The sequence below is a fragment of the Pseudophryne corroboree genome, unplaced genomic scaffold (assembly GCF_028390025.1).
Source record: "Pseudophryne corroboree isolate aPseCor3 unplaced genomic scaffold, aPseCor3.hap2 scaffold_1003, whole genome shotgun sequence".
In the NCBI taxonomy this organism is placed as follows: Eukaryota; Metazoa; Chordata; class Amphibia; order Anura; family Myobatrachidae; genus Pseudophryne; species Pseudophryne corroboree.
The window spans coordinates 162278-189735 of NW_026967630.1; the positions used below are offsets into that span (position 1 = coordinate 162278).

Consider the following 27458-nt stretch of genomic DNA (forward strand, 5'->3'; position numbering starts at 1 on the left):
TCATAAAACAAGTTCTTCTTTTCTTGTCAAAATTAATAGCTAAGAATAGGCTGCCTGAGGCAGGCCCCTGTTAATTGGCCTGCTACTGAAGGCACCAACTACAAACTGAGCTCCCTGTTCATGGAAGCGGGGTTATAGAGGAGAATGCACTGAGCTTCTTGGGAACAGTCAAAAGCTTTGAGCCGGTTGGTGCCTCAGATCAAGATCCTACTCTACACCCCAATGTGAATCCTTGTGGAGTCCAGTGTACCCCACAGAAGAAATTAATGTGTCACACCCATTGGCAGCAACCTTAGAATAGCTGCTGACGGGCACAATTGAGAAAGGAAGGGGGGGGGACATTTGAATCCAGCACATAGATGCAATTCAAATATGTAATTTGTACCTTCCTATTTTAAAATATAATGGATGAACCTCACCCTGTGAGAACAATCTTCATGATCAAGAGATCTAATATGTAAAATAAGTATGAGTTGGGATAGGGCTGGGGAGGGTGGCAGCTCGGGCAGCCCCTCCCCCGTCAAGTTAAGGAGATTCAACTGAGGAAGCACAAGGGAACTCTCGTCTGGGGACAACAACTGCAGGGAGACCACATCTTTTCAGATGAACATGGGATGGCGGAAGGCTGCCTAATACTGAAGCACCATCAAATATCAAACCATATCCAACAACTAGTAACAGCATTCCTGGGGGAAGGTCTGCAGCAGACGGATTTGCATACGGTGATGTCATCCAAGCAGTGGGCCAAAGTTGGCTGGAACCCTCATCTGCATATAAAAAGAGAAAAGGGGCATGCAGGGCATGGCGGCCTTTTGCAGTGCTTGGATGACCCCTAGTTCGCATTAAACACCCCCACCCTCCTTTGGTGTGGGGCTCATGTTGGCCATGCCCCATCCCCTGAAGCATTCATGCTGATTTCTTGCAGCAGCTGGGCACTGTAACAGCTCCAGAGCTGCTCTGTAAGGCAAGTAAAAGGGTGTGGGCCCTGCAGCACCACCTGTAGTTCGCATTGTGCGTTGGAAGGCACAAAGTAAGCAGACGGGAGGAGAAGTCAGGATAGTACACAAGGGCATCCTTTTCTCTTAGTCCGTAGAGGATGCTGGGGTCACATTAAGAACCATGGGGTATAGACGGGATCCGCAAGAGACATGGGCACTTTAAGACTTTCAAAGGGTGTGAACTGGCTCCTCCCTCTATGCCCCTCCTCCAGACTCCAGTTATAGGAACTGTGCCCAGGGAGACGGACATTTCGAGGAAAGGATTTATTGTTAAACTAAGGTGAGCATCTTACCAGCTCACACCTTAAGCATGCCGCAGAACGTGGCATTCAACAGAACACAAGCCAACGGCATGAACAATTGCAGCAAAAAGCTGACCAGAACCGTAACACAACATGTGTATAACCACAAGTAATAACTGCAGACACAGTATGGACTGGGACGGGTGCCCAGCATCCTCTACGTACTAAGAGAAAAGGATTTACCGGTAGGTATTAAAATCCTATTTTCTCATACGACCTAGAGGATGCTGGGGTCACATTAAGAACCATGGGGTTATACCAAAGCTCTTGAACGGGTGGGAGAGTGCGTACGACTCTGCAGCACCGAATGACCCAACTTGAGGTTATCATCAGCCAAGGTATCAAACTTGTAAAACTTAGCAAAAGTGTTTACTAAATAGCTGCTCGGCAAAGTTGCAATGCCGAGACTCCCCGACCAGCTGCCCAGGATGAACCCACCTTTCTAGTAGAATGGGTCTTCACCTAATTCAGTAACGGCAATCCTGCCGTGGAATGAGCATGCTGAATTTTACCACAGATCCAGCGCATAATGGTCTGCATGGAAGCAGGACACCCAATCATGTTGGGAGCATACAGGACAAACAGAGCCTCTGTTTTCCTAATCTGAACCGTTCTGGTGACATAAATTTTCAAAGTTCTGACCACAGCCAGAGACTTTGACTCAACGAAGGTGTCAGTGGCCAAAGGCACCATGTGGAAAGATGAACCACCTTCGGCAGAAATTGTTGACGTGTCCTCAATTCTGCTCTATCTTCATGAAAGATCAAATAAAGGCTCTTGTGATACTGCATGGTTTGTACTGTTTTCCATGTGCTCCCAGATCTTTCAAGCAAGTAGCATGGTCAAGAAAGTTCTGTTTGAAAAGAAACAAACATTTACTGTCATTGTTATGCAAATAAACTTACATTAAAGCTAACAAGAAAGCACACTCGTTCTGTCTTTAAACTGATAAAAGAAACCCCAATAATATGGGGCATGCAAAAATTGAGATAAAACTCAGTTTTGCTCCTCTCCACGGAAATCTTTAATAAAAGGCGAAATATTTGTTAGTTCTGAAGAGAAACCAGAGCATGACCAAGATTCCACCTGTCGCCTGAGTGCCATGCCAGCAGTTCTCATTCAGCTCAAAGTGAGCACCCAATTTGAATGAAAGAAAGCAGATTTCTCACCAGGCTTCCCCTTGCTATAAACATGGTTTGTACTCTTTTCCATGTGCTCCCAGATCTTTCAAACAATTAGTGTGGTCAAGAAAGTTCTGTTTGAAAAGAAACAAACATTTACTGTCATTTCTATGCAAATGAGCTTACATTAAAGCACACTCGTTCTATCTTTAAACCAATAAAATAAAACCCCAATAAGATGGGGCATGCAAAAATTGAGATAAAACTCAGTTTTGCTCCTCTCCACGGAAATCTTTAGTAAAAGGCGAAAGATTTGTTCGTTCTGAAGAGAAACCACAGCATGACCAAGATTCTACCTGTCGCCTGAGTGCCATGCCAGCAGTCCTCATTCAGCTCAAAGTGAGCACCCAATTTGAAAGAAAGAAAGCAGATTTCTCACCAGGCTTCCCCTTGCTATAAACATGGTTTGTACTCTTTTCCATGTGCTCCCAGATCTTTCAAGCAATTAGTATAGTCAAGAAAGTTCTGTTTGAAAAGAAACAAACATTTACTGTCATTTCTACGCAAATGAGCTTACATTAAAGCACACTCGTTCTATCTTTAAACTGATAAAAGAAACCCCAATAAGACGGGGCATGCAAAAATTGAGATAAAACTCAGTTTTGCTCCTCTCCACGGAAATCTTTAGTAAAAGGCAAAAGATTTGTTCGTTCTGAAGAACTAGCACAAGGGAACTCTCAAAAGAAGAACAAGGCTCTGAAACAAAGAAATCTGACTTTTACCAGAGCTGACCAGAGGAAAACACAAACACAGTCCCCCACTACCACAAATAAAGCAGTCGAGTTTCCCACATTTGGGGAAATCACAGGGGTCAGCATACCCAGAATGCAATGAATGAACCTCACCCTGGGAGAATAATCTTCATGACCATGGTATCTCCTATGCAAAATAAGTATGATTTGGGATAGAGCTGGGGAGGGCCGCTGCTCAGGCACATCTCTGTCAAGTTAAGGAGATTCAACTGAGGCAGCACAAGGGAACTCTCATCTGGGGACAACAACTGCAGGGAGAACACATATTTTCAGATGAACATGGGAGGGCAGAAGGCTGCCTAATACTGAAGCACCCCCAAACAACAAACCAAATGCAACAACTAGTGCAAGCATTCCTGGGGGAAGGCCTGCCGCAGATGGATTTGCATATGGTGATGTCATCCAAGCAGTGGGTCAAAGTTGGCTTCAACCCTCGTCTGCATATGAAAACAGAAAAGGGGCGTGCAGGGCATGGTGGCCTTTTGCGGCGCTTGTCTGACCCCTAGTTTGCATTAAACACCTCCACCCTCCTTCGGTGTGGGGCTCATGTTGGCTATGCCCCAGCCCCTGAAGCATTCAAGCTGATTTTTCTCCCAAACGAAAGACACTAGAATGAAAATTTTAAAGCCTCCTGTTAGTGCTTCATCTACACGTTATAGCCCTGAATTTTCCAATGCCTATCTCTTTGCAAAAGAGAGATATCGGCAAGGAAATGCTGTATTGTACCTTTGCATTTTTCTCCCAAACGAAAGACACTAGAATGAAAATTTTAAAGCCTCCTGTTAGTGCTTCATCTACACGTTATAGCCCTGAATTTTCCAATGCCTAGCTCTTTGCAAAAGAGAGATATTGGCAAGGAAAAGCTGTATTGTACCTTTGCATTTTTCTCCCAAACGAAAGACACTAGAATGAAAATTTTAAAGTCTACTGTTAGAGCTTCATCTACACGTTATAGCCCTGAATTTTCCAATGCCTAGCTCTTTGCAAAAGAGAGATATCGGCAAGGAAAAGCTGTATTGTACCTTTGCATTTTTCTCCCAAACGAAAGACACTAGAATGAAAATTTTAAAGCCTCCTGTTAGTGCTTCATATACACGTTATAGCCCTGAATTTTCCAATGCCTATCTCTTTGCAAAAGAGAGATATCGACAAGGAAAAGCTGTATTGTACCTTTGCATTTTTCTCCCAAACGAAGGACATTAGAATGAAAATTTTAAAGCCTCCTATTAGTGCTTCATCTACACGTTATAGCCCTGAATTTTCCAATGCCTAGCTCTTTGCAAAAGAGAGATATCGGCAAGGAAAAGCTGTATTGTACCTTTGCATTTTTCTCCCAAACGAAAGACACTAGAATGAAAATTTTAAAGCCTCCTATTAGTGCTTCATCTACACGTTATAGCCCTGAATTTTCCAATGCCTATCTCTTTGCAAAAGAGAGATATCGGCAAGGAAAAGCTGTATTGTACCTTTGCATTTTTCTCCCAAACGAAGGACACTAGAATGAAAATTTTAAAGCCTCCTATTAGTGCTTCATCTACACGTTATAGCCCTGAATTTTCCAATGCCTATCTCTTTGCAAAAGAGAGATATCGGCAAGGAAAAGCTGTATTGTACCTTTGCATTTTTCTCCCAAACGAAGGACACTAGAATGAAAATTTTAAAGCCTCCTGTTAGTGCTTCATCTATACGTTATAGCCCTGAATTTTCAAATGCCTATCTCTTTGCAAAAGAGAGATATCGGCAAGGAAAAGCTGTATTGTACCTTTGCATTTTTCTCCCAAACGAAAGACACTAGAATGAAAATTTTAAAGCCTCCTGTTAGTGCTTCATCTACACGTTATAGCCCTGAATTTTCCAATGCCTATCTCTTTGCAAAAGAGAGATATCGGCAAGGAAAAGCTGTATTGTACCTTTGCATTTTTCTCCCAAACGAAGGACACTAGAATGAAAATGTAAAAGCCTCCTGTTAGTGCTTCATCTACACGGTATAGCCCTGAATTTTCCAATGCCTAGCTCTTTGCAAAAGAGAGATATTGGCAAGGAAAAGCTGTATTGTACCTTTGCATTTTTCTCCCAAACGAAGGACACTAGAATGAAAATTTTAAAGCCTCCTGTTAGTGCTTCATCTACACGTTATAGCCCTGAATTTTCCAATGCCTATCTCTTTGCAAAAGAGAGATATCGGCAAGGAAAAACTGTATTGTACCTTTGCATTTTTCTCCCAAACGAAAGACACTAGAATGAAAATTTTAAAGCCTCCTGTTAGTGCTTCATCTACACGTTATAGCCCTGAATTTTCCAATGCCTAGCTCTTTGCAAAAGAGAGATATCGGCAAGGAAAAGCTGTATTGTACCTTTGCATTTTTCTCCCAAACGAAGGACACTAGAATGAAAATGTAAAAGCCTCCTGTTAGTGCTTCATCTACACGGTATAGCCCTGAATTTTCCAATGCCTAGCTCTTTGCAAAAGAGAGATATTGGCAAGGAAAAGCTGTATTGTACCTTTGCATTTTTCTCCCAAACGAAGGACACTAGAATGAAAATTTTAAAGCCTCCTGTTAGTGCTTCATCTACACGTTATAGCCCTGAATTTTCCAATGCCTATCTCTTTGCAAAAGAGAGATATCGGCAAGGAAAAACTGTATTGTACCTTTGCATTTTTCTCCCAAACGAAAGACACTAGAATGAAAATTTTAAAGCCTCCTGTTAGTGCTTCATCTACACGTTATAGCCCTGAATTTTCCAATGCCTAGCTCTTTGCAAAAGAGAGATATTGGCAAGGAAAAGCTGTATTGTACCTTTGCATTTTTCTCCCAAACGAAAGACACTAGAATGAAAATTTTAAAGCCTCCTGTTAGTGCTTCATCTACACGTTATAGCCCTGAATTTTCCAATGCCTAGCTCTTTGCAAAAGAGAGATATCGGCAAGGAAAAGCTGTATTGTACCTTTGCATTTTTCTCCCAAACGAAAGACACTAGAATGAAAATTTTAAAGCCTCCTGTTAGTGCTTCATCTACACGTTATAGCCCTGAATTTGTCCAATGCCTATCTCTTTGCAAAAGAGAGATATCGGCAAGGAAAAGCTGTATTGTACCTTTGCATTTTTCTCCCAAACGAAGGACACTAGAATGAAAATTTTAAAGCCTCCTGTTAGTGCTTCATCTACACGTTATAGCCCTGAATTTTCCAATGCCTATCTCTTTGCAAAAGAGAGATATCGGCAAGGAAAAGCTGTATTGTACCTTTGCATTTTTCTCCCAAACGAAAGACACTAGAATGAAAATTTTAAAGCCTCCTGTTAGTGCTTCATCTACATGTTATAGCCCTGAATTTTCCAATGCCTATCTCTTTGCAAAAGAGAGATATCGGCAAGGAAAAGCTGTATTGTACCTTTGCATTTTTCTCCCAAACGAAGGACATTAGAATGAAAATTTTAAAGCCTCCTATTAGTGCTTCATCTACACGTTATAGCCCTGAATTTTCCAATGCCTATCTCTTTGCAAAAGAGAGATATCGGCAAGGAAAAGCTGCATTGTACTTTTGCATTTTTCTCCCAAACGAAAGACACTAGAATGAAATTTTTAAAGCCTACTGTTAGTGCTTCATCTACACGTTATAGCCCTGCATTTTCCAATGCCTATCTCTTTGCAAAAGAGAGATATCGGCAAGGAAAAGCTGCATTGTACTTTTGCATTTTTCTCCCAAACGAAAGACACTAGAATGAAAATTTTAAAGCCTCCTGTTAGTGCTTCATCTACACGTTATAGCCCTGAATTTTCCAATGCCTAGCTCTTTGCAAAAGAGAGATATTGGCAAGGAAAAGCTGTATTGTACCTTTGCATTTTTCTCCCAAACGAAAGACACTAGAATGAAAATTTTAAAGCCTCCTGTTAGTGCTTCATCTACACGTTATAGCCCTGAATTTTCCAATGCCTATCTCTTTTCAAAAGAGAGATATCGGCAAGGAAAAACTGTATTGTACCTTTGCATTTTTCTCCCAAACGAAGGACACTAGAATGAAAATTTAAAAGCCTCCTGTTAGTGCTTCATCTACACGTTATAGCCCTGCATTTTCCAATGCCTATCTCTTTGCAAAAGAGAGATATCGGCAAGGAAAAGCAGCATTGTACCTTTGCATTTTTCTCCCAAACGAAAGACACTAGAATGAAAATTGTAAAGCCTCCTGTTAGTGCTTCATCTACACGTTATAGCCCTGCATTTTCCAATGCCTAGCTCTTTGCAAAAGAGAGATATTGGCAAGGAAAAGCTGTATTGTACCTTTGCATTTTTCTCCCAAACGAAAGACACTAGAATGAAAATTTTAAAGCCTCCTGTTAGTGCTTCATCTACATGTTATAGCCCTGCATTTTCCAATGCCTATCTCTTTGCAAAAGAGAGATATCGGCAAGGAAAAGCAGCATTGTACTTTTGCATTTTTCTCCCAAACGAAAGACACTAGAATGAAAATTTTAAAGCCTCCTATTAGTGCTTCATCTACACGTTATAGCCCTGAATTTTCCAATGCCTAGCTCTTTGCAAAAGAGAGATATCGGCAAGGAAAAGCTGTATTGTACCTTTGCATTTTTCTCCCAAACGAAAGACACTAGAATGAAAATTTTAAAGCCTCCTGTTAGTGCTTCATCTACACGTTATAGCCCTGAATTTTCCAATGCCTATCTCTTTGCAAAAGAGAGATATCGGCAAGGAAAAGCTGTATTGTACCTTTGCATGTTTCTCCCAAACGAAGGACACTAGAATGAAAATTTTAAAGCCTCCTATTAGTGCTTCATCTACACGTTATAGCCCTGAATTTTCCAATGCCTATCTCTTTGCAAAAGAGAGATATCGGCAAGGAAAAGCTGTATTGTACCTTTGCATTTTTCTCCCAAACGAAGGACACTAGAACGAAAATTTTAAAGCCTCCTTTTAGTGCTTCATCTACACGTTATAGCCCTGAATTTTCCAATGCCTATCTCTTTGCAAAAGAGAGATATCGGCAAGGAAATGCTGTATTGTACCTTTGCATTTTTCTCCCAAACGAAAGACACTAGAATGAAAATTTTAAAGCCTCCTGTTAGTGCTTCATCTACACGTTATAGCCCTGAATTTTCCAATGCCTAGCTCTTTGCAAAAGAGAGATATTGGCAAGGAAAAGCTGTATTGTACCTTTGCATTTTTCTCCCAAACGAAGGACACTAGAATGAAAATTTTAAAGCCTCCTGTTAGTGCTTCATCTACACGTTATAGCCCTGAATTTTCCAATGCCTATCTCTTTGCAAAAGAGAGATATCGGCAAGGAAAAGCAGCATTGTACTTTTGCATTTTTCTCCCAAACGAAAGACACTAGAATGAAAATTTTAAAGCCTCCTGTTAGTGCTTTATCTACACGTTATAGCCCTGAATTTTCCAATGCCTAGCTCTTTGCAAAAGAGAGATATTGGCAAGGAAAAGCTGTATTGTACCTTTGCATTTTTCTCCCAAACGAAAGACACTAGAATGAAAATTTTAAAGCCTCCTGTTAGTGCTTCATCTACACGTTATAGCCCTGAATTTTCCAATGCCTATTTCTTTGCAAAAGAGAGATATCGGCAAGGAAAAGCTGTATTGTACCTTTGCATTTTTCTCCCAAACGAAGGACACTAGAATGAAAATTTTAAAGCCTCCTATTAGTGCTTCATCTACACGTTATAGCCCTGAATTTTCCAATGCCTATCTCTTTGCAAAAGAGAGATATCGGCAAGGAAAAGCTGTATTGTACCTTTGCATTTTTCTCCCAAACGAAGGACACTAGAATGAAAATTTTAAAGCCTCCTTTTAGTGCTTCATCTACACGTTATAGCCCTGAATTTTCCAATGCCTATCTCTTAGCAAAAGAGAGATATCGGCAAGGAAAAGCTGTATTGTACCTTTGCATTTTTCTCCCAAACGAAAGACACTAGAATGAAAATTTTAAAGCCTCCTGTTAGTGCTTCATATACACGTTATAGCCCTGAATTTTCCAATGCCTATCTCTTTGCAAAAGAGAGATATCGGCAAGGAAAAGCTGCATTGTACTTTTACATTTTTCTCCCAAACGAAAGACACTAGAATGAAAATTTTAAAGCCTCCTGTTAGTGCTTCATCTACACGTTATAGCCCTGAATTTTCCAATGCCTATCTCTTTGCAAAAGAGAGATATCGGCAAGGAAAAGCTGCATTGTACTTTTACATTTTTCTCCCAAACGAAAGACACTAGAATGAAAATTTTAAAGCCTCCTTTTAGTGCTTCATCTACACGTAATAGCCCTGAATTTTCCAATGCCCATCTCTTTGCAAAAGAGAGATATCGGCAAGGAAATGCTGTATTGTACCTTTGCATTTTTCTCCCAAACGAAAGACACTAGAATGAAAATTTTAAAGCCTCCTGTTAGTGCTTCATCTACACGTTATAGCCCTGAATTTTCCAATGCCTAGCTCTTTGCAAAAGAGAGATATTGGCAAGGAAAAGCTGTATTGTACCTTTGCATTTTTCTCCCAAACGAAGGACACTAGAATGAAAATTTTAAAGCCTCCTGTTAGTGCTTCATCTACACGTTATAGCCCTGAATTTTCCAATGCCTATCTCTTTGCAAAAGAGAGATATCGGCAAGGAAAAGCTGTATTGTACCTTTGCATTTTTCTCCCAAACGAAGGACACTAGAATGAAAATTTTAAAGCCTCCTTTTAGTGCTTCATCTACACGTTATAGCCCTGAATTTTCCAATGCCTATCTCTTAGCAAAAGAGAGATATCGGCAAGGAAAAGCTGTATTGTACCTTTGCATTTTTCTCCCAAACGAAAGACACTAGAATGAAAATTTTAAAGTCTACTGTTAGTGCTTCATCTACACGTTATAGCCCTGAATTTTCAAATGCCTAGCTCTTTGCAAAAGAGAGATATCGGCAAGGAAAAGCTGTATTGTACCTTTGCATTTTTCTCCCAAACGAAAGACACTAGAATGAAAATTTTAAAGCCTCCTGTTAGTGCTTCATCTACACGTTATAGCCCTGAATTTTCCAATGCCTATCTCTTTGCAAAAGAGAGATATCGGCAAGGAAAAGCTGTATTGTACCTTTGCATTTTTCTCCCAAACGAAAGACACTAGAATGAAAATTTTAAAGCCTCCTGTTAGTGCTTCATATACACGTTATAGCCCTGAATTTTCCAATGCCTATCTCTTTGCAAAAGAGAGATATCGGCAAGGAAAAGCTGCATTGTACTTTTACATTTTTCTCCCAAACGAAAGACACTAGAATTAAAATTTTAAAGCCTCCTGTTAGTGCTTCATCTACACGTTATAGCCCTGAATTTTCCAATGCATATCTCTTTGCAAAAGAGAGATATCGGCAAGGAAAAGCTGCATTGTACTTTTACATTTTTCTCCCAAACGAAAGACACTAGAATGAAAATTTTAAAGCCTCCTTTTAGTGCTTCATCTACACGTAATACCCCTGAATTTTCCAATGCCTATCTCTTTGCAAAAGAGAGATATCGGCAAGGAAATGCTGTATTGTACCTTTGCATTTTTCTCCCAAACGAAAGACACTAGAATGAAAATTTTAAAGCCTCCTGTTAGTGCTTCATCTACACGTTATAGCCCTGAATTATCCAATGCCTATCTCTTTGCAAAAGAGAGATATCGGCAAGGAAAAGCTGTATTGTACCTTTGCATTTTTCTCCCAAACGAAGGACACTAGAATGAAAATTTTAAAGCCTCCTTTTAGTGCTTCATCTACACGTTATAGCCCTGAATTTTCCAATGCCTATCTCTTAGCAAAAGAGAGATATCGGCAAGGAAAAGCTGTATTTTACCTTTGCATTTTTCTCCCAAACGAAAGACACTAGAATGAAAATTTTAAAGCCTCCTGTTAGTGCTTCATATACACGTTATAGCCCTGAATTTTCCAATGCCTATCTCTTTGCAAAAGAGAGATATCGGCAAGGAAAAGCTGCATTGTACTTTTGCATTTTTCTCCCAAACGAAAGACACTAGAATGAAAATTTTAAAGCCTCCTGTTTGTGCTTCATCTACACGTTATAGCCCTGAATTTTCCAATGCCTATCTCTTTGCAAAAGAGAGATATCGGCAAGGAAAAGCTGTATTGTACCTTTGCATTTTTCTCCCAAACGAAAGACACTAGAATGAAATTTTTAAAGCCTACTGTTAGTGCTTCATCTACACGTTATAGCCCTGCATTTTCCAATGCCTATCTCTTTGCAAAAGAGAGATATCGGCAAGGAAAAGCTGCATTGTACTTTTGCATTTTTCTCCCAAACGAAAGACACTAGAATGAAAATTTTAAAGCCTCCTGTTAGTGCTTCATCTACACGTTATAGCCCTGAATTTTCCAATGCCTAGCTCTTTGCAAAAGAGAGATATTGGTAAGGAAAAGCTGTATTGTACCTTTGCATTTTTCTCCCAAACGAAAGACACTAGAATGAAAATTTTAAAGCCTCCTGTTAGTGCTTCATCTACACGTTATAGCCCTGAATTTTCCAATGCCTATCTCTTTTCAAAAGAGAGATATCGGCAAGGAAAAACTGTATTGTACCTTTGCATTTTTCTCCCAAACGAAGGACACTAGAATGAAAATTTAAAAGCCTCCTGTTAGTGCTTCATCTACACGTTATAGCCCTGCATTTTCCAATGCCTATCTCTTTGCAAAAGAGAGATAACGGCAAGGAAAAGCAGCATTGTACCTTTGCATTTTTCTCCCAAACGAAAGACACTAGAATGAAAATTGTAAAGCCTCCTGTTAGTGCTTCATCTACACGTTATAGCCCTGCATTTTCCAATGCCTAGCTCTTTGCAAAAGAGAGATATTGGCAAGGAAAAGCTGTATTGTACCTTTGCATTTTTCTCCCAAACGAAAGACACTAGAATGAAAATTTTAAAGCCTCCTGTTAGTGCTTCATCTGCACGTTATAGCCCTGCATTTTCCAATGCCTATCTCTTTGCAAAAGAGAGATATCGGCAAGGAAAAGCAGCATTGTACTTTTGCATTTTTCTCCCAAACGAAAGACACTAGAATGAAAATTTTAAAGCCTCCTGTTAGTGCTTCATCTACATGTTATAGCCCTGCATTTTCCAATGCCTATCTCTTTGCAAAAGAGAGATATCGGCAAGGAAAAGCAGCATTGTACTTTTGCATTTTTCTCCCAAACGAAAGACACTAGAATGAAAATTTTAAAGCCTCCTGTTAGTGCTTCATCTACACGTTATAGCCCTGAATTTTCCAATGCCTATCTCTTTGCAAAAGAGAGATATCGGCAAGGAAAAGCAGCATTGTACTTTTGCATTTTTCTCCCAAACGAAAGACACTAGAATGAAAATTTTAAAGCCTCCTGTTAGTGCTTCATCTACACGTTATAGCCCTGAATTTTCCAATGCCTAGCTCTTTGCAAAAGAGAGATATTGGCAAGGAAAAGCTGTATTGTACCTTTGCATTTTTCTCCCAAACGAAAGACACTAGAATGAAAATTTTAAAGCCTCCTGTTAGTGCTTCATCTACACGTTATAGCCCTGAATTTTCCAATGCCTATCTCTTTGCAAAAGAGAGATATCGGCAAGGAAAAGCTGTAATGTACCTTTGCATTTTTCTCCCAAACGAAGGACACTAGAATGAAAATTTTAAAGCCTCCTGTTAGTGCTTCATCTACACGTTATAGCCCTGAATTTTCAAATGCCTATCTCTTTGCAAAAGAGAGATATCGGCAAGGAAAAGCTGTATTGTACCTTTGCATTTTTCTCCCAAACGAAAGACACTAGAATGAAAATTTTAAAGCCTCCTGTTAGTGCTTCATCTAAACGTTATAGCCCTGAATTTTCCAATGCCTATCTCTTTGCAAAAGAGAGATATCGGCAAGGAAAAACTGTATTGTACCTTTGCATTTTTCTCCCAAACGAAAGACACTAGTATGAAAATTTTAAAGCCTCCTGTTAGTGCTTCATCTACACGTTATAGCCCTGAATTTTCCAATGCCTAGCTCTTTGCAAAAGAGAGATATTGGCAAGGAAAAGCTGTATTGTACCTTTGCAGTTTTCTCCCAAACGAAAGACACTAGAATGAAAATTTTAAAGTCTACTGTTAGTGCTTCATCTACACGTTATAGCCCTGAATTTTCCAATGCCTAGCTCTTTGCAAAAGAGAGATATCGGCAAGGAAAAGCTGTATTGTACCTTTGCATTTTTCTCCCAAACGAAAGACACTAGAATGAAAATTTTAAAGCCTCCTGTTAGTGCTTCATCTACACGTTATAGCCCTGAATTTTCCAATGCCTATCTCTTTGCAAAAGAGAGATATCGGCAAGGAAAAGCTGTATTGTACCTTTGCATTTTTCTCCCAAACGAAGGACACTAGAATGAAAATTTTAAAGCCTCCTATTAGTGCTTCATCTACACGTTATAGCCCTGAATTTTCCAATGCCTATCTCTTTGCAAAAGAGAGATATCGGCAAGGAAAAGCTGTATTGTACCTTTGCATTTTTCTCCCAAACGAAGGACACTAGAATGAAAATGTTAAAGCCTCCTGTTAGTGCTTCATCTACACGTTATAGCCCTGAATTTTCCAATGCCTATCTCTTAGCAAAAGAGAGATATCGGCAAGGAAAAGCTGTATTGTACCTTTGCATTTTTCTCCCAAACGAAAGACACTAGAATGAAAATTTTAAAGCCTCCTGTTAGTGCTTCATATACACGTTATAGCCCTGAATTTTCTCATGCCTATCTCTTTGCAAAAGAGAGATATCGGCAAGGAAAAGCTGTATTGTACCTTTGCATTTTTCTCCCAAACGAAAGACACTATAATGAAAATTTTAAAGCCTCCTGTTAGTGCTTCATCTACACGTTATAGCCCTGAATTTTCCAATGCCTATCTCTTTGCAAAAGAGAGATATCGGCAAGGAAAAGCTGTATTGTACCTTTGCATTTTTCTCCCAAACGAAAGACACTAGAATGAAAATTTTAAAGCCTCCTGTTAGTGCTTCATCTACACGTTATAGCCCTGAATTTTCCAATGCCTATCTTTTTGCAAAAGAGAGATATCGGCAAGGAAAAGCTGTATTGTACCTTTGCATTTTTCTCCCAAACGAAGGACACTAGAATGAAAATTTTAAAGCCTCCTATTAGTGCTTCATCTACACGTTATAGCCCTGAATTTTCCAATGCCTATCTCTTTGCAAAAGAGAGATATCGGCAAGGAAAAACTGTATTGTACCTTTGCATTTTTCTCCCAAACGAAAGACACTAGAATGAAAATTTTAAAGCCTCCTGTTAGTGCTTCATCTACACGTTATAGCCCTGAATTTTCCAATGCCTATCTCTTTGCAAAAGAGAGATATCGGCAAGGAAAAGCTGCATTGTACTTTTACATTTTTCTCCCAAACGAAAGACACTAGAATGAAAATTTTAAAGCCTCCTTTTAGTGCTTCATCTACACGTAATAGCCCTGAATTTTCCAATGCCTATCTCTTTGCAAAAGAGAGATATCGGCAAGGAAATGCTGTATTGTACCTTTGCATTTTTCACCCAAACGAAAGACACTAGAATGAAAATTTTAAAGCCTCCTGTTAGTGCTTCATCTACACGTTATAGCCCTGAATTTTCCAATGCCTATCTCTTTGCAAAAGAGAGATATCGGCAAGGAAAAGCTGTATTGTACCTTTGCATTTTTCTCCCAAACGAAAGACACTAGAATGAAAATTTTAAAGCCTCCTGTTAGTGCTTCATCTACACGTTATAGCCCTGAATTTTCCAATGCCTATCTTTTTGCAAAAGAGAGATATCGGCAAGGAAAAGCTGTATTGTACCTTTGCATTTTTCTCCCAAACGAAGGACACTAGAATGAAAATTTTAAAGCCTCCTATTAGTGCTTCATCTACACGTTATAGCCCTGAATTTTCCAATGCCTATCTCTTTGCAAAAGAGAGATATCGGCAAGGAAAAACTGTATTGTACCTTTGCATTTTTCTCCCAAACGAAAGACACTAGAATGAAAATTTTAAAGCCTCCTGTTAGTGCTTCATCTACACGTTATAGCCCTGAATTTTCCAATGCCTATCTCTTTGCAAAAGAGAGATATCGGCAAGGAAAAGCTGCATTGTACTTTTACATTTTTCTCCCAAACGAAAGACACTAGAATGAAAATTTTAAAGCCTCCTTTTAGTGCTTCATCTACACGTAATAGCCCTGAATTTTCCAATGCCTATCTCTTTGCAAAAGAGAGATATCGGCAAGGAAATGCTGTATTGTACCTTTGCATTTTTCTCCCAAACGAAAGACACTAGAATGAAAATTTTAAAGCCTCCTGTTAGTGCTTCATCTACACGTTATAGCCCTGAATTTTCCAATGCCTAGCTCTTTGCAAAAGAGAGATATTGGCAAGGAAAAGCTGTATTGTACCTTTGCATTTTTCTCCCAAACGAAAGACACTAGAATGAAAATTTTAAAGCCTCCTGTTAGTGCTTCATCTACACGTTATAGCCCTGAATTTTCCAATGCCTATCTCTTTGCAAAAGAGAGATATCGGCAAGGAAAAGCTGTAATGTACCTTTGCATTTTTATCCCAAACGAAGGACACTAGAATGAAAATTTTAAAGCCTCCTGTTAGTGCTTCATCTACACGTTATAGCCCTGAATTTTCAAATGCCTATCTCTTTGCAAAAGAGAGATATCGGCAAGGAAAAGCTGTATTGTACCTTTGCATTTTTCTCCCAAACGAAAGACACTAGAATGAAAATTTTAAAGCCTCCTGTTAGTGCTTCATCTAAACGTTATAGCCCTGAATTTTCCAATGCCTATCTCTTTGCAAAAGAGAGATATCGGCAAGGAAAAACTGTATTGTACCTTTGCATTTTTCTCCCAAACGAAAGACACTAGAATGAAAATTTTAAAGCCTCCTGTTAGTGCTTCATCTACACGTTATAGCCCTGAATTTTCCAATGCCTAGCTCTTTGCAAAAGAGAGATATTGGCAAGGAAAAGCTGTATTGTACCTTTGCATTTTTCTCCCAAACGAAAGACACTAGAATGAAAATTTTAAAGTCTACTGTTAGTGCTTCATCTACACGTTATAGCCCTGAATTTTCCAATGCCTAGCTCTTTGCAAAAGAGAGATATCGGCAAGGAAAAGCTGTATTGTACCTTTGCATTTTTCTCCCAAACGAAAGACACTAGAATGAAAATTTTAAAGCCTCCTGTTAGTGCTTCATCTACACGTTATAGCCCTGAATTTTCCAATGCCTATCTCTTTGCAAAAGAGAGATATCGGCAAGGAAAAGCTGTATTGTACCTTTGCATTTTTCTCCCAAACGAAGGACACTAGAATGAAAATTTTAAAGCCTCCTATTAGTGCTTCATCTACACGTTATAGCCCTGAATTTTCCAATGCCTATCTCTTTGCAAAAGAGAGATATCGGCAAGGAAAAGCTGTATTGTACCTTTGCATTTTTCTCCCAAACGAAGGACACTAGAATGAAAATTTTAAAGCCTCCTGTTAGTGCTTCATCTACACGTTATAGCCCTGAATTTTCCAATGCCTATCTCTTAGCAAAAGAGAGATATCGGCAAGGAAAAGCTGTATTGTACCTTTGCATTTTTCTCCCAAACGAAAGACACTAGAATGAAAATTTTAAAGCCTCCTGTTAGTGCTTCATATACACGTTATAGCCCTGAATTTTCTCATGCCTATCTCTTTGCAAAAGAGAGATATCGGCAAGGAAAAGCTGCATTGTACTTTTACATTTTTCTCCCAAACGAAAGACACTAGAATGAAAATTTTAAAGCCTCCTGTTAGTGCTTCATCTACACGTTATAGCCCTGAATTTTCCAATGCCTATCTCTTTGCAAAAGAGAGATATCGGCAAGGAAAAACTGTATTGTACCTTTGCATTTTTCTCCCAAACGAAAGACACTAGAATGAAAATTTTAAAGCCTCCTGTTAGTGCTTCATCTACACGTTATAGCCCTGAATTTTCCAATGCCTATCTCTTTGCAAAAGAGAGATATCGGCAAGGAAAAGCTGCATTGTACTTTTACATTTTTCTCCCAAACGAAAGACACTAGAATGAAAATTTTAAAGCCTCCTTTTAGTGCTTCATCTACACGTAATAGCCCTGAATTTTCCAATGCCTATCTCTTTGCAAAAGAGAGATATCGGCAAGGAAATGCTGTATTGTACCTTTGCATTTTTCTCCCAAACGAAAGACACTAGAATGAAAATTTTAAAGCCTCCTGTTAGTGCTTCATCTACACGTTATAGCCCTGAATTTTCCAATGCCTAGCTCTTTGCAAAAGAGAGATATTGGCAAGGAAAAGCTGTATTGTACCTTTGCATTTTTCTCCCAAACGAAAGACACTAGAATGAAAATTTTAAAGCCTCCTGTTAGTGTTTCATCTACACGTTATAGCCCTGAATTTTCCAATGCCTATCTCTTTGCAAAAGAGAGATATCGGCAAGGAAAAGCTGTATTGTACCTTTGCATTTTTCTCCCAAACGAAAGACACTAGAATGAAAATTTTAAAGCATCCTGTTAGTGCTTCATCTAAACGTTATAGCCCTGAATTTTCCAATGCCTATCTCTTTGCAAAAGAGAGATATCGGCAAGGAAAAACTGTATTGTACCTTTGCATTTTTCTCCCAAACGAAAGACACTAGAATGAAAATTTTAAAGTCTACTGTTAGTGCTTCATCTACACGTTATAGCCCTGAATTTTCCAATGCCTAGCTCTTTGCAAAAGAGAGATATCGGCAAGGAAAAGCTGTATTGTACCTTTGCATTTTTCTCCCAAACGAAAGACACTAGAATGAAAATTTTAAAGCCTCCTGTTAGTGCTTCATCTACACGTTATAGCCCTGAATTTTCCAATGCCTATCTCTTTGCAAAAGAGAGATATCGGCAAGGAAAAGCTGTATTGTACCTTTGCATTTTTCTCCCAAACGAAGGACACTAGAATGAAAATTTTAAAGCCTCCTATTAGTGCTTCATCTACACGTTATAGCCCTGAATTTTCCAATGCCTATCTCTTTGCAAAAGAGAGATATCGGCAAGGAAAAGCTGTATTGTACCTTTGCATTTTTCTCCCAAACGAAGGACACTAGAATGAAAATTTTAAAGCCTCCTGTTAGTGCTTCATCTACACGTTATAGCCCTGAATTTTCCAATGCCTATCTCTTAGCAAAAGAGAGATATCGGCAAGGAAAAGCTGTATTGTACCTTTGCATTTTTCTCCCAAACGAAAGACACTAGAATGAAAATTTTAAAGCCTCCTGTTAGTGCTTCATATACACGTTATAGCCCTGAATTTTCTCATGCCTATCTCTTTGCAAAAGAGAGATATCGGCAAGGAAAAGCTGCATTGTACTTTTACATTTTTCTCCCAAACGAAAGACACTAGAATGAAAATTTTAAAGCCTCCTGTTAGTGCTTCATCTACACGTTATAGCCCTGAATTTTCCAATGCCTATCTCTTTGCAAAAGAGAGATATCGGCAAGGAAAAGCTGCATTGTACTTTTACATTTTTCTCCCAAACGAAAGACACTAGAATGAAAATTTTAAAGCCTCCTTTTAGTGCTTCATCTACACGTAATAGCCCTGAATTTTCCAATGCCTATCTCTTTGCAAAAGAGAGATATCGGCAAGGAAATGCTGTATTGTACCTTTGCATTTTTCTCCCAAACGAAAGACACTAGAATGAAAATTTTAAAGCCTCCTGTTAGTGCTTCATCTACACGTAATAGCCCTGAATTTTCCAATGCCTAGCTCTTTGCAAAAGAGAGATATTGGCAAGGAAAAGCTGTATTGTACCTTTGCATTTTTCTCCCAAACGAAGGACACTAGAATGAAAATTTTAAAGCCTCCTGTTAGTGCTTCATCTACACGTAATAGCCCTGAATTTTCCAATGCCTATCTCTTTGCAAAAGAGAGATATCGGCAAGGAAAAGCAGCATTGTACTTTTGCATTTTTCTCCCAAACGAAAGACACTAGAATGAAAATTTTAAAGCCTTCTATTAGTGCTTCATCTACACGTTATAGCCCTGAATTTTCCAATGCCTAGCTCTTTGCAAAAGAGAGATATCGGCAAGGAAAAGCTGTATTGTACCTTTGCATTTTTCTCCCAAACGAAAGACACTAGAATGAAAATGTTAAAGCCTCCTGTTAGTGCTTCATCTACACGTTATAGCCCTGAATTTTCCAATGCCTATCTCTTTGCAAAAGAGAGATATCGGCAAGGAAAAGCTGTATTGTACCTTTGCATGTTTCTCCCAAACGAAGGACACTAGAATGAAAATTTTAAAGCCTCCTATTAGTGCTTCATCTACACGTTATAGCCCTGAATTTTCCAATGCCTATCTCTTTGCAAAAGAGAGATATCGGCAAGGAAAAGCTGTATTGTACCTTTGCATTTTTCTCCCAAACGAAGGACACTAGAATGAAAATTTTAAAGCCTTCTGTTAGTGCTTCATCTACACGTTATAGCCCTGAATTTTCAAATGCCTATCTCTTTGCAAAAGAGAGATATCGGCAAGGAAAAGCTGTATTGTACCTTTGCATTTTTCTCCCAAACGAAAGACACTAGAATGAAAATTTTAAAGCCTCCTGTTAGTGCTTCATCTACACGTTATAGCCCTGAATTTTCCAATGCCTATCTCTTTGCAAAAGAGAGATATCGGCAAGGAAAAACTGTATTGTACCTTTGCATTTTTCTCCCAAACGAAAGACACTAGAATGAAAATTTTAAAGCCTCCTGTTAGTGCTTCATCTACACGTTATAGCCCTGAATTTTCCAATGCCTAGCTCTTTGCAAAAGAGAGATATTGGCAAGGAAAAGCTGTATTGTACCTTTGCATTTTTCTCCCAAACGAAAGACACTAGAATGAAAATTTTAAAGTCTACTGTTAGTGCTTCATCTACACGTTATAGCCCTGAATTTTCCAATGCCTAGCTCTTTGCAAAAGAGAGATATCGGCAAGGAAAAGCTGTATTGTACCTTTGCATTTTTCTCCCAAACGAAAGACACTAGAATGAAAATTTTAAAGCCTCCTGTTAGTGCTTCATCTACACGTTATAGCCCTGAATTTTCCAATGCCTATCTCTTTGCAAAAGAGAGATATCGGCAAGGAAAAGCTGTATTGTACCTTTGCATTTTTCTCCCAAACGAAGGACACTAGAATGAAAATTTTAAAGCCTCCTATTAGTGCTTCATCTACACGTTATAGCCCTGAATTTTCCAATGCCTATCTCTTTGCAAAAGAGAGATATCGGCAAGGAAAAGCTGTATTGTACCTTTGCATTTTTCTCCCAAACGAAGGACACTAGAATGAAAATTTTAAAGCCTCCTTTTAGTGCTTCATCTACACGTTATAGCCCTGAATTTTCCAATGCCTATCTCTTAGCAAAAGAGAGATATCGGCAAGGAAAAGCTGTATTGTACCTTTGCATTTTTCTCCCAAACGAAAGACACTAGAATGAAAATTTTAAAGCCTCCTGTTAGTGCTTCATATAAACGTTATAGCCCTGAATTTTCCAATGCCTATCTCTTTGCAAAAGAGAGATATCGGCAAGGAAAAGCTGCATTGTACTTTTACATTTTTCTCCCAAACGAAAGACACTAGAATGAAAATTTTAAAGCCTCCTTTTAGTGCTTCATCTACACGTAATAGCCCTGAATTTTCCAATGCCTATCTCTTTGCAAAAGAGAGATATCGGCAAGGAAAAGCTATATTGTACCTTTGCATTTTTCTCCCAAACGAAGGACACTAGAATGAAAATTTTAAAGCCTCCTTTTAGTGCTTCATCTACACGTTATAGCCCTGAATTTTCCAATGCCTATCTCTTAGCAAAAGAGAGATATCGGCAAGGAAAAGCTGTATTGTACCTTTGCATTTTTCTCCCAAACGAAAGACACTAGAATGAAAATTTTAAAGTCTACTGTTAGTGCTTCATCTACACGTTATAGCCCTGAATTTTCAAATGCCTAGCTCTTTGCAAAAGAGAGATATCGGCAAGGAAAAGCTGTATTGTACCTTTGCATTTTTCTCCCAAACGAAAGACACTAGAATGAAAATTTTAAAGCCTCCTGTTAGTGCTTCATCTACACGTTATAGCCCTGAATTTTCCAATGCCTATCTCTTTGCAAAAGAGAGATATCGGCAAGGAAAAGCTGTATTGTACCTTTGCATTTTTCTCCCAAACGAAAGACACTAGAATGAAAATTTTAAAGCCTCCTGTTAGTGCTTCATATACACGTTATAGCCCTGAATTTTCCAATGCCTATCTCTTTGCAAAAGAGAGATATCGGCAAGGAAAAGCTGCATTGTACTTTTACATTTTTCTCCCAAACGAAAGACACTAGAATGAAAATTTTAAAGCCTCCTGTTAGTGCTTCATCTACACGTTATAGCCCTGAATTTTCCAATGCCTATCTCTTTGCAAAAGAGAGATATCGGCAAGGAAAAGCTGCATTGTACTTTTACATTTTTCTCCCAAACGAAAGACACTAGAATGAAAATTTTAAAGCCTCCTTTTAGTGCTTCATCTACACGTAATACCCCTGAATTTTCCAATGCCTATCTCTTTGCAAAAGAGAGATATCGGCAAGGAAATGCTGTATTGTACCTTTGCATTTTTCTCCCAAACGAAAGACACTAGAATGAAAATTTTAAAGCCTCCTGTTAGTGCTTCATCTACACGTTATAGCCCTGAATTTTCCAATGCCTATCTCTTTGCAAAAGAGAGATATCGGCAAGGAAAAGCTGTATTGTACCTTTGCATTTTTCTCCCAAACGAAGGACACTAGAATGAAAATTTTAAAGCCTCCTTTTAGTGCTTCATCTACACGTTATAGCCCTGAATTTTCCAATGCCTATCTCTTAACAAAAGAGAGATATCGGCAAGGAAAAGCTGTATTGTACCTTTGCATTTTTCTCCCAAACGAAAGACACTAGAATGAAAATTTTAAAGCCTCCTTTTAGTGCTTCATCTACACGTTATAGCCCTGAATTTTCCAATGCCTATCTCTTAACAAAAGAGAGATATCGGCAAGGAAAAGCTGTATTGTACCTTTGCATTTTTCTCCCAAACGAAAGACACTAGAATGAAAATTTTAAAGCCTCCTGTTAGTGCTTCATATACACGTTATAGCCCTGAATTTTCCAATGCCTATCTCTTTGCAAAAGAGAGATATCGGCAAGGAAAAGCTGCATTGTACTTTTACATTTTTCTCCCAAACGAAAGACACTAGAATGAAAATTTTAAAGCCTCCTGTTAGTGCTTCATCTACACGTTATAGCCCTGAATTTTCCAATGCCTATCTCTTTGCAAAAGAGAGATATCGGCAAGGAAAAGCTGCATTGTACTTTTACATTTTTCTCCCAAACGAAAGACACTAGAATGAAAATTTTAAAGCCTCCTTTTAGTGCTTCATCTACACGTAATAGCCCTGAATTTTCCAATGCCTATCTCTTTGCAAAAGAGAGATATCGGCAAGGAAATGCTGTATTGTACCTTTGCATTTTTCTCCCAAACGAAAGACACTAGAATGAAAATTTTAAAGCCTCCTGTTAGTGCTTCATCTACACGTTATAGCCCTGAATTTTCCAATGCCTAGCTCTTTGCAAAAAAGAGATATTGGCAAGGAAAAGCTGTATTGTACCTTTGCATTTTTCTCCCAAACGAAGGACACTAGAATGAAAATTTTAAAGCCTCCTGTTAGTGCTTCATCTACACGTTATAGCCCTGAATTTTCCAATGCCTATCTCTTTGCAAAAGAGAGATATCGGCAAGGAAAAACTGTATTGTACCTTTGCATTTTTCTCCCAAACGAAAGACACTAGAATGAAAATTTTAAAGCCTCCTGTTAGTGCTTCATCTACACGTTATAGCCCTGAATTTTCCAATGCCTAGCTCTTTGCAAAAGAGAGATATCGGCAAGGAAAAGCTGTATTGTACCTTTGCATTTTTCTCCCAAACGAAAGACACTAGAATGAAAATTTTAAAGCCTCCTGTTAGTGCTTCATCTACACGTTATAGCCCTGAATTTTCCAATGCCTATCTCTTAGCAAAAGAGAGATATCAGCAAGGAAAAGCTGTATTGTACCTTTGCATTTTTCTCCCAAACGAAGGACACTAGAATGAAAATTTTAAAGCCTCCTATTAGTGCTTCATCTACACGTTATAGCCCTGAATTTTCCAATGCCTATCTCTTTGCAAAAGAGAGATATCGGCAAGGAAAAGCTGTATTGTACCTTTGCATTTTTCTCCCAAACGAAGGACACTAGAATGAAAATTTTAAAGCCTCCTGTTAGTGCTTCATCTACACGTTATAGCCCTGAATTTTCCAATGCCTATCTCTTAGCAAAAGAGAGATATCAGCAAGGAAAAGCTGTATTGTACCTTTGCATTTTTCTCCCAAACGAAGGACACTAGAATGAAAATTTTAAAGCCTCCTGTTAGTGCTTCATCTACACGTTATAGCCCTGAATTTTCCAATGCCTATCTCTTTGCAAAAGAGAGATATCGGCAAGGAAAAGCAGCATTGTACTTTTGCATTTTTCTCCCAAACGAAAGACACTAGAATGAAAATTTTAAAGCCTCCTATTAGTGCTTCATCTACACGTTATAGCCCTGAATTTTCCAATGCCTAGCTCTTTGCAAAAGAGAGATATCGGCAAGGAAAAGCTGTATTGTACCTTTGCATTTTTCTCCCAAACGAAAGACACTAGAATGAAAATTTTAAAGCCTCCTGTTAGTGCTTCATATACACGTTATAGCCCTGAATTTTCCAATGCCTATCTCTTTGCAAAAGAGAGATATCGGCAAGGAAAAGCTGTATTGTACCTTTGCATGTTTCTCCCAAACGAAGGACACTAGAATGAAAATTTTAAAGCCTCCTATTAGTGCTTCATCTACACGTTATAGCCCTGAATTTTCCAATGCCTATCTCTTTGCAAAAGAGAGATATCGGCAAGGAAAAGCTGTATTGTACCTTTGCATTTTTCTCCCAAACGAAGGACACTAGAATGAAAATTTTAAAGCCTCCTGTTAGTGCTTCATCTACACGTTATAGCCCTGAATTTTCCAATGCCTAGCTCTTTGCAAAAAAGAGATATTGGCAAGGAAAAGCTGTATTGTACCTTTGCATTTTTCTCCCAAACGAAGGACACTAGAATGAAAATTTTAAAGCCTCCTGTTAGTGCTTCATCTACACGTTATAGCCCTGAATTTTCCAATGCCTATCTCTTTGCAAAAGAGAGATATCGGCAAGGAAAAACTGTATTGTACCTTTGCATTTTTCTCCCAAACGAAAGACACTAGAATGAAAATTTTAAAGCCTCCTGTTAGTGCTTCATCTACATGTTATAGCCCTGAATTTTCCAATGCCTAGCTCTTTGCAAAAGAGAGATATCGGCAAGGAAAAGCTGTATTGTACCTTTGCATTTTTCTCCCAAACGAAAGACACTAGAATGAAAATTTTAAAGCCTCCTGTTAGTGCTTCATCTACACGTTATAGCCCTGAATTTTCCAATGCCTATCTCTTTGCAAAAGAGAGATATCGGCAAGGAAAAGCTGTATTGTACCTTTGCATTTTTCTCCCAAACGAAGGACACTAGAATGAAAATTTTAAAGCCTCCTATTAGTGCTTCATCTACACGTTATAGCCCTGAATTTTCCAATGCCTATCTCTTTGCAAAAGAGAGATATCGGCAAGGAAAAGCTGTATTGTACCTTTGCATTTTTCTCCCAAACGAAGGACACTAGAATGAAAATTTTAAAGCCTCCTGTTAGTGCTTCATCTACACGTTATAGCCCTGAATTTTCCAATGCCTATCTCTTAGCAAAAGAGAGATATCAGCAAGGAAAAGCTGTATTGTACCTTTGCATTTTTCTCCCAAACGAAAGACACTAGAATGAAAATTTTAAAGCCTCCTGTTAGTGCTTCATATACACTTTATAGCCCTGAATTTTCTCATGCCTATCTCTTTGCAAAAGAGAGATATCGGCAAGGAAAAGCTGCATTGTACTTTTACATTTTTCTCCCAAACGAAAGACACTAGAATGAAAATTTTAAAGCCTCCTGTTAGTGCTTCATCTACACGTTATAGCCCTGAATTTTCCAATGCCTATCTCTTTGCAAAAGAGAGATATCGGCAAGGAAAAGCGGCATTGTACTTTTACATTTTTCTCCCAAACGAAAGACACTAGAATGAAAATTTTAAAGCCTCCTTTTAGTGCTTCATCTACACGTAATAGCCCTGAATTTTCCAATGCCTATCTCTTTGCAAAAGAGAGATATCGGCAAGGAAATGCTGTATTGTACCTTTGCATTTTTCTCCCAAACGAAAGACACTAGAATGAAAATTTTAAAGCCTCCTGTTAGTGCTTCATCTACACGTTATAGCCCTGAATTTTCCAATGCCTAGCTCTTTGCAAAAGAGAGATATTGGCAAGGAAAAGCTGTAATGTACCTTTGCATTTTTCTCCCAAACGAAGGACACTAGAATGAAAATTTTAAAGCCTCCTGTTAGTGCTTCATCTACACGTTATAGCCCTGAATTTTCCAATGCCTATCTCTTTGCAAAAGAGAGATATCGGCAAGGAAAAGCAGCATTGTACTTTTGCATTTTTCTCCCAAACGAAAGACACTAGAATGAAAATTTTAAAGCCTCCTATTAGTGCTTCATCTACACGTTATAGCCCTGAATTTTCCAATGCCTAGCTCTTTGCAAAATAGAGATATCGGCAAGGAAAAGCTGTATTGTACCTTTGCATTTTTCTCCCAAACGAAAGACACTAGAATGAAAATTTTAAAGCCTCCTGTTAGTGCTTCATCTACACGTTATAGCCCTGAATTTTCCAATGCCTATCTCTTTGCAAAAGAGAGATATCGGCAAGGAAAAGCTGTATTGTACCTTTGCATGTTTCTCCCAAACGAAGGACACTAGAATGAAAATTTTAAAGCCTCCTATTAGTGCTTCATGTACACGTTATAGCCCTGAATTTTCCAATGCCTATCTCTTTGCAAAAGAGAGATATCGGCAAGGAAAAGCTGTATTGTACCTTTGCATTTTTCTCCCAAACGAAGGACACTAGAATGAAAATTTTAAAGCCTCCTGTTAGTGCTTCATCTACACGTTATAGCCCTGAATTTTCCAATGCCTATCTCTTTGCAAAAGAGAGATATCGGCAAGGAAAAGCTGTATTGTACCTTTGCATTTTTCTCCCAAACGAAAGACACTAGAATGAAAATTTTAAAGCCTCCTGTTAGTGCTTCATCTACACGTTATAGCCCTGAATTTTCCAATGCCTATCTCTTTGCAAAAGAGAGATATCGGCAAGGAAAAACTGTATTGTACCTTTGCATTTTTCTCCCAAACGAAAGACACTAGAATGAAAATTTTAAAGCCTCCTGTTAGTGCTTCATCTACACGTTATAGCCCTGAATTTTCCAATGCCTAGCTCTTTGCAAAAGAGAGATATTGGCAAGGAAAAGCTGTATTGTACCTTTGCATTTTTCTCCCAAACGAAAGACACTAGAATGAAAATTTTAAAGTCTACTGTTAGTGCTTCATCTACACGTTATAGCCCTGAATTTTCCAATGCCTAGCTCTTTGCAAAAGAGAGATATCGGCAAGCAAAAGCTGTATTGTACCTTTGCATTTTTCTCCCAAACGAAAGACACTAGAATGAAAATTTTAAAGCCTCCTGTTAGTGCTTCATCTACACGTTATAGCCCTGAATTTTCCAATGCCTATCTCTTTGCAAAAGAGAGATATCGGCAAGGAAAAGCTGTATTGTACCTTTGCATTTTTCTCCCAAACGAAGGACACTAGAATGAAAATTTTAAAGCCTCCTGTTAGTGCTTCATCTACACGTTATAGCCCTGAATTTTCCAATGCCTAGCTCTTTGCAAAAGAGAGATATTGGCAAGGAAAAGCTGTAATGTACCTTTGCATTTTTCTCCCAAACGAAGGACACTAGAATGAAAATTTTAAAGCCTCCTGTTAGTGCTTCATCTACACGTTATAGCCCTGAATTTTCCAATGCCTATCTCTTTGCAAAAGAGAGATATCGGCAAGGAAAAGCAGCATTGTACTTTTGCGTTTTTCTCCCAAACGAAAGACACTAGAATGAAAATTTTAAAGCCTCCTATTAGTGCTTCATCTACACGTTATAGCCCTGAATTTTCCAATGCCTAGCTCTTTGCAAA

The 27458-nt window shown here is 38.7% G+C and overlaps 4 non-coding genes across 4 annotated transcripts; all 4 read right to left on the minus strand.

The window, feature by feature from the left end:
* Positions 1-2256: 2256 nt before the first annotated feature.
* On the minus strand, positions 2257-2372 carry LOC134987410 (U5 spliceosomal RNA). Its single transcript, XR_010193066.1, has one exon. It is a non-coding gene; the product is annotated as a U5 spliceosomal RNA (small nuclear RNA).
* A 275-nt stretch (positions 2373-2647) lies between these two features.
* LOC134987408 (U5 spliceosomal RNA) lies at positions 2648-2763 on the minus strand. The gene has a single exon (XR_010193064.1). It is a non-coding gene; the product is annotated as a U5 spliceosomal RNA (small nuclear RNA).
* A 274-nt stretch (positions 2764-3037) lies between these two features.
* LOC134987411 (U5 spliceosomal RNA) lies at positions 3038-3154 on the minus strand. Its single transcript, XR_010193067.1, has one exon. It is a non-coding gene; the product is annotated as a U5 spliceosomal RNA (small nuclear RNA).
* A 59-nt stretch (positions 3155-3213) lies between these two features.
* LOC134987426 (U1 spliceosomal RNA) lies at positions 3214-3377 on the minus strand. Its single transcript, XR_010193084.1, has one exon. It is a non-coding gene; the product is annotated as a U1 spliceosomal RNA (small nuclear RNA).
* Between the last annotated feature and the right edge of the window lie 24081 nt (positions 3378-27458).